This window comes from Cupressus sempervirens, chromosome 9, assembly GCF_028749045.1.
Source record: "Cupressus sempervirens isolate cs-2001-9-10 chromosome 9, ASM2874904v1, whole genome shotgun sequence".
NCBI lineage: Eukaryota > Viridiplantae > Streptophyta > Pinopsida > Cupressales > Cupressaceae > Cupressus > Cupressus sempervirens.
Genome location: NC_143126.1, coordinates 26,422,264 through 26,428,386, shown reverse-complemented (window position 1 = coordinate 26,428,386; position 6,123 = coordinate 26,422,264).

The window sequence follows — 6,123 nt, the reverse complement described above, 5'->3', positions numbered from 1 at the left end:
TATAAATATTTGCAAGATGTCTAAATGTGGAAAAAATGTCCAAGTTTAGAAAAATAATCTAAATATAAGATTCTTCTCTTAAAGTTGAAAACTTAATGTATATGAAGATTCCAACTTTTTTTCTGAAAACTTCTTCGACTCCAACTTTGTCAGTGGACCCAGGACTTGAATAGGAAGATAGAGATAAAGCATATCGAGAACACGGCAAAGAGGTAGGTGACATTCTCTAAACGGCGAAGTGGGGCTTCTGAAGAAAGTGCGTGAGCTCTCTGTTCTCTGTGATGCTAAACTCGGCCTCATCATCTTCTTCTCCACTGGCAAGCTCTTCCAATACGCCTCCCCTGCCTCCAATTACGCTGCCACACTCTCATTATTTTATGTCATATATCATAAATGTTGCCCCACTTCCGCTGAAAACATTCCGGTCACACGGTATTTAGCCGATAGACTTCTTTGTGCGAAGATACGTCGGAATTCAATGTCAGACTCTGGGAGAGAGGAAAAATGGAAGCCAATAGAAGAAAACGCGACTATAGTATATATTTTGTGAATTTGATAATTTAGCCCTTCTTCTATATTTTTGTATTTTTCGTGTATCGTGCATGGGCTCTCGGCTTACGTCAATATAAAGCTTCTAAAAGGGGTATTGGATTTTGAGATCAAGCTTGAAGTGGGTCATGATTTTTTATTATTAGTCCCTACCTTCTAGAGGTAGGGATTATAGTTTTCAATACTCAATTTGGTATTAATTTTTCTTCGATCAGTGCATTTTGTCCAATTTTTCATATATCTTATATTTGATAGCAAATTTATCATTATATGTGATTCTCTCATTTAAATCCCAATTTTTTGATTGGGCCTCTATTTTATCGAGTGTTCTTTTTAATTTTTAGGTAGAAAATTTGGACTAAAATAGGCAATGCCATTTTTAATCATGAGTATTTGTGTCTTCATACATGAGCTTAACGTGTCGTAGAAATTTATTGTTATGATAAAAGTTTAGATTAGAGTTGTGTACTTAATGAAATATTAAATAGGAAGATAATAATAAAAGTTAACTTGTAAAAAAAGACTATAAAGGCTGTGATAAATAAAAATATATAGAATATAAAAAATAATTTATGATAAGTTAATTAAATTATAAACAATATATTTATTTTTTATCTATATATTTAGATATTTAAATAATATATTACTTAGATATATGTTCTAATTTACTTATTATATAACATCACATACAATTTAGAAAAATAATTATCTAATTTGAATATATAACTTTTTTAACTTTCAAGAATACATAAGAAAATTAAATTATTAAAAATTTCATATAATTTTCTCAATATTAGTTAACTAAATATTAATAATTCTTTTGTAAAGAAATTATATATTTTTAAAAATAAAAAAATTGTACATTATATGTTATAATTATTATTAAAATAAGTTAAACTTAAAATATTTAATACATGATTAGTTTAATGAGCCTAGGGCAAAAATACCCTACCATACTATGAGATTTGGAGTGAGTAACTAGTTCAATTCATGTCATGTGGTTGTCATCTTGATATCTTTGACTAGTAGGCTTTGACATAAACAATATAAGATACTAAGAACAACAACTTCTACTATAATCCCATAAGGCAAGGACTCTAGCTCTCAAAGAGCTCTTGTTATATAAGTTCTTACTCCAAAAGAATCTCTCGTTATCCCTCTTATCATGCTAAGATTGAGCCTTCTTATCATACATCTTAGACTGAAAGAAAAATAATTTCTAACATAGATTTAAGATCTAATTTTGTAGCCAATATTGTTAATGGGAATATCACTTCTATATTTCCTTGCAATTTTTTTTATTTTTTTAATGTTCGTGGTTACTTCCATAAGATAGATGTAGACATGATCAAGAACTTCATCATCAATGTGATAAAATTGTGTAGACCAAAAATATTAATTGTTTCTTTGGAATGTATGATTCCTAGAGAGTGTGTGTGCTTAACGAGATGCAATGCGAATAGCTATGGGCTACTCCAAAATTTTGGCAATCCTCGCCTTTTGAATGGGAAAATTCGTCATAGTAAAATATACATCAATTATTATATATGAATAATAAAATCTTTCTAGTTGCTCTATAGATTAATTCAATCCTTGAAAGGTAAATGCAAATTAATTAATTGTCAAGCATTTCTAAGAAAAAAACAAGTGTCACATCGTGGCTAGCATTTGTCCATTACTTGAATTATAATATTAAATATAGTTAGGTATAGTAGGAATGTTTTTTATAAAAGGATAAAAATTTAAAAAATAATAATAAAAATTAAATTTTTTAATAATTATAAAAATTTAAATTTAAAATTTAATTAGATGAATTCTAATATTAAATATAATTAGGTATAGTTGGACTATTGAAAGATAAAAAATTAATAATTGAATATTTGATGAAGTCAAAAATAGAAAAGATCAAATTTGAGCTCTATAATTTTTCGCTAACTTTGGCAGTCTTTGTTTGCTTTTGCGATCTTCATGGCAGTCCAACTGGAAAGGTTGGGTCACTAGATGAGAGGACTAACGATGGCATAGGATAGATGGATATCCCCATGTGTGTGAATTTATTAGGTGATATCACTCCACCTCTTCCCGTTAGCCTAGGTTTTCAATTTGCATTTTCAGCAAGCTCTGCACTTAATAGCTCAGTGTCCCCTATACCCACTTTGGCTACAATAAAAATTGGCCCTCAACCCATTTCTAATGGCTCTTCTCTCCTATTAACCCTACTGCCTTCAAACCCATTTAACATTTTTGAAGGTAGTGGCTTAGTCTATTGGAATTGTCGACGCCAAAGCTAGGTTTGTTGTCATCGGTCTTGATCAAAATGAGGGCCACCCCAACTGGTAAGAGCCCTTTGGCTTCCTCGGTACCATTTTCTTTAAACCCTAATTCAGAGATGATCACTGAGATTGTTAAAGAAAAGAATAGGCTTAAAGATACTACTATTTTCTTTGCTACTATTGAGATAGATAAGTGCCCTCCTCAGAAGTTTTTGGATGATTGGTTCCACAATTTTTTGAACATTAAGCTAGGGTTTCACATTTCATTTTGTAGACAAATTCGAAAGGGTTTATTTGTTATATATTTTGCTAATCATGAAGCAAAAAAAGAGGTATTAAAAAAGTAATACTGGTCAATTGGATCAACCTCTTTTCGAGCATTAGCTTGGACCACCGAAGCCACCCATGAAGAAGTTTTAGCTTTGTCTACTCCCAGATGGATTCTGTTGAAAAATGTTCCTACCTTTCTCTAACATTTTTAGCCCCAATTATTAGAGCCCTTGGGGAAAACTATAAGAATGGATGACACAGTTAGGCTTGTCCCTCATATGGATGCTAGGGTTCTCATCTTGCTCCTCCCTGGTAAAGAAATTCCTCCTGGGATCATTGTGAATGTGCTCAATGAATGTTTTGTTTGTGCTATCAAAATCTTAGGAGGTTTAAATGCTTGCTTTCTGTGTAGGAAGGAGAGTCACCTCAGAAAGGATTGTCCCATTATTAAGAAACCCTCGGCTAAACCTATCAATAACCCTAATTTTCCAGTTAACTCTTTAGTTTTTTCTTCTTCTGTTGAGCAATCTTCAAAAAAAGTCCATGAACCTCCGATTGTTATTCAAAGTACTCCGGCTAATCTTCTTCTTGTTCTTCCACCCCCATCGGCTTTGGGTCCTAAATTAGATTATGGTTTTACCTTAGTTAGGAACAAGAAATGAAAAGGGAATAATGTTAAGAAACTGAAGCCAAATAATCATATTGTTATCTTTGTCGCTCCTCCTTGTGCTATCTCTTCGCAGAACACTAACATGATTCTTGTTTCATCCCCTATTGATAACTCCATTAAGCCTACTTCAAATTCTCAAAAATTGCCACCAAAGGTGTTTAAAGAAATAGACTATGATTATTTGTTTGAAGTTATTCTTGCTATTGGTTCAACTCTAAATATGGATATGGAATCTTTAGATTTTGATGTGGATCCTAAACCTAAGGACCCTGGCTCTAAAAGGCATGGGAGGCCTCCTGGATCCAAGAATAAACCTATGGTTAAAAATGTTGGTGACAACTCTAGCATTGTTTCTACAGATGATGTGTGTCTTACTCCTATTTTTGGTTCTTAATGAATTGTTTATTTTGGAATATTAGGGGACTTGAGTCTCCTGATAGAAAATTTGTGGTTAAGCATTTGTTAAATTCCTTTAATTTGGTTGATATTTTCATGATGCAAGAAATCAAATCCGTCGGTTTCACTCTTGAAACCAATCTTAATTATATTTGACCTGATGCTATCAAATTTTATTCTAATCATAGCAAAGGTAAAGGAGGTGCTGTTGTCCTAGTTAATCCTAAATGGGGTTCTTTTATTACTAATAATGGTGTTGCCCCCTGTCAAAGGGCCATTTCATTTATTATAAGTATTAATAATAAACCAATGGGATTCTATTCTATATACACTCCTAATGATGCAAAGGGTAGAATCTCCCCCTAGAATTGGCTTGTCACCCTTCCTGATATTCCTCGGCTATTTGGAGGGGATTTTAACATGGTTGAATCCCAAATTGACAAAGTTGGAGGCAATCCTGTCATATGGAAAGATTGTGAGAATCTTCACTAGTCTAAATTTATTTATTCTTAGAATTTATTTGACCCTTTGTCCAATAACAAAGATAGTAATCCTAGATTATGGCACACTTGGTGCAATTTATAGTAAGGTCATGCTAGGATATATTCTAGACTTGATCATTTTTATGGGAATAAAGACTATTTCTCTTTCCTTCCTAATCACAATGGTAATGTTTTTTTGGTTACTATTACCATGTTGTTTGATCATCACCCCATTTTCACACTTGTTTGTGTTAACTCTATTCCCATTAGACAGAAGCCCACCTGTAATAAGTTTATATTAAATGCTAAACTTCTTCAGAATGAGGATGTTCTTTGTACTATTCAAATTATCATGAATATTAATCACTTTAATCTTAAGGACTCCTCCATGATTGATATATGGAAGGCTAACCTTCTATCTTGGAAATTTTTTCTTCAAACTATAGGGCAAAAGTTTGCCAAATATTATAGATTCATTGAAAAGTGGCTCTACTTTGATCTTCAAACCACTAAGATAGAGGTTCAATCTAATTCCTCTAACCCAGATCTTATGAATAAGGTCCTTATTGCCAAAGATGCTCAAAGTAGACACCAATAGGTCAAAATCGAAGGAGCCAAAATTTGGTCTAGAGCCAATTGGCTTCAGCATGGGGATAGAGGATCTAAATTATTTTTTAACCTTCTCAAGCACAAGAAAATTAAAGAGTCTATTGACAAGCTAGTTATTAATAATTAAGAAATTTTAGACCTTATTAGTATCACTTTGACTTTTGCTGATTACTATAGTAATCTATTTTCTTTTGATGATACTAGGGAAGCTGAAGATGTTAGAAGAAAATGCAAGGCTCTTATTCCTAAGAAGTTGGACAAGGTTGATATTTCATCCCTTTCTAAACCTATCTCTATTGATGAGATTATTGGGGCTATAAAGTCCCTCAAGGATGATAAGGCCCCTGGGCCTGATGGTTTTTCTATCAAATTCTACAAAGCTAATATTAGTTGGATCAGTAAAGACTTACTGGATATTTATAATGGGGCCATAAATGTTGGTTCCCTTGGCTCTGAGATTTACACGAGAATTATTAAGCTCCTCCCCAAGGATGGGGATAAAACTCTTATTAGAAACTAGAGACCTATTACTCTCCTTAATGTGTCTTATAAAATTTTGGCAAAAGTTTTAGCCTTTAGGTTGGTCCACATTCTCCCTAAGTTTGTTAACTCTACTCAAACTAGCTTCATTAAAGGCAAATATATTTTAGAGAACCTTATCTTGGCTTGGAAAGCCATGGACTATGCTAAATTTTCTCATCAAAACTCTGATCTATTGCTCCTTGACTTCGAGAAAACCCATGATAGGGTTGAGTGAAATTTTCTAATTATGATGCTTCAATCATTTGGATTCCCTTCTTACTTTTGCAATGTTGTTCAAATCCTCCTTAGAGATTCTTTTGCTCAAGTTGAGATTAATGGTTCTCTTTTTTAT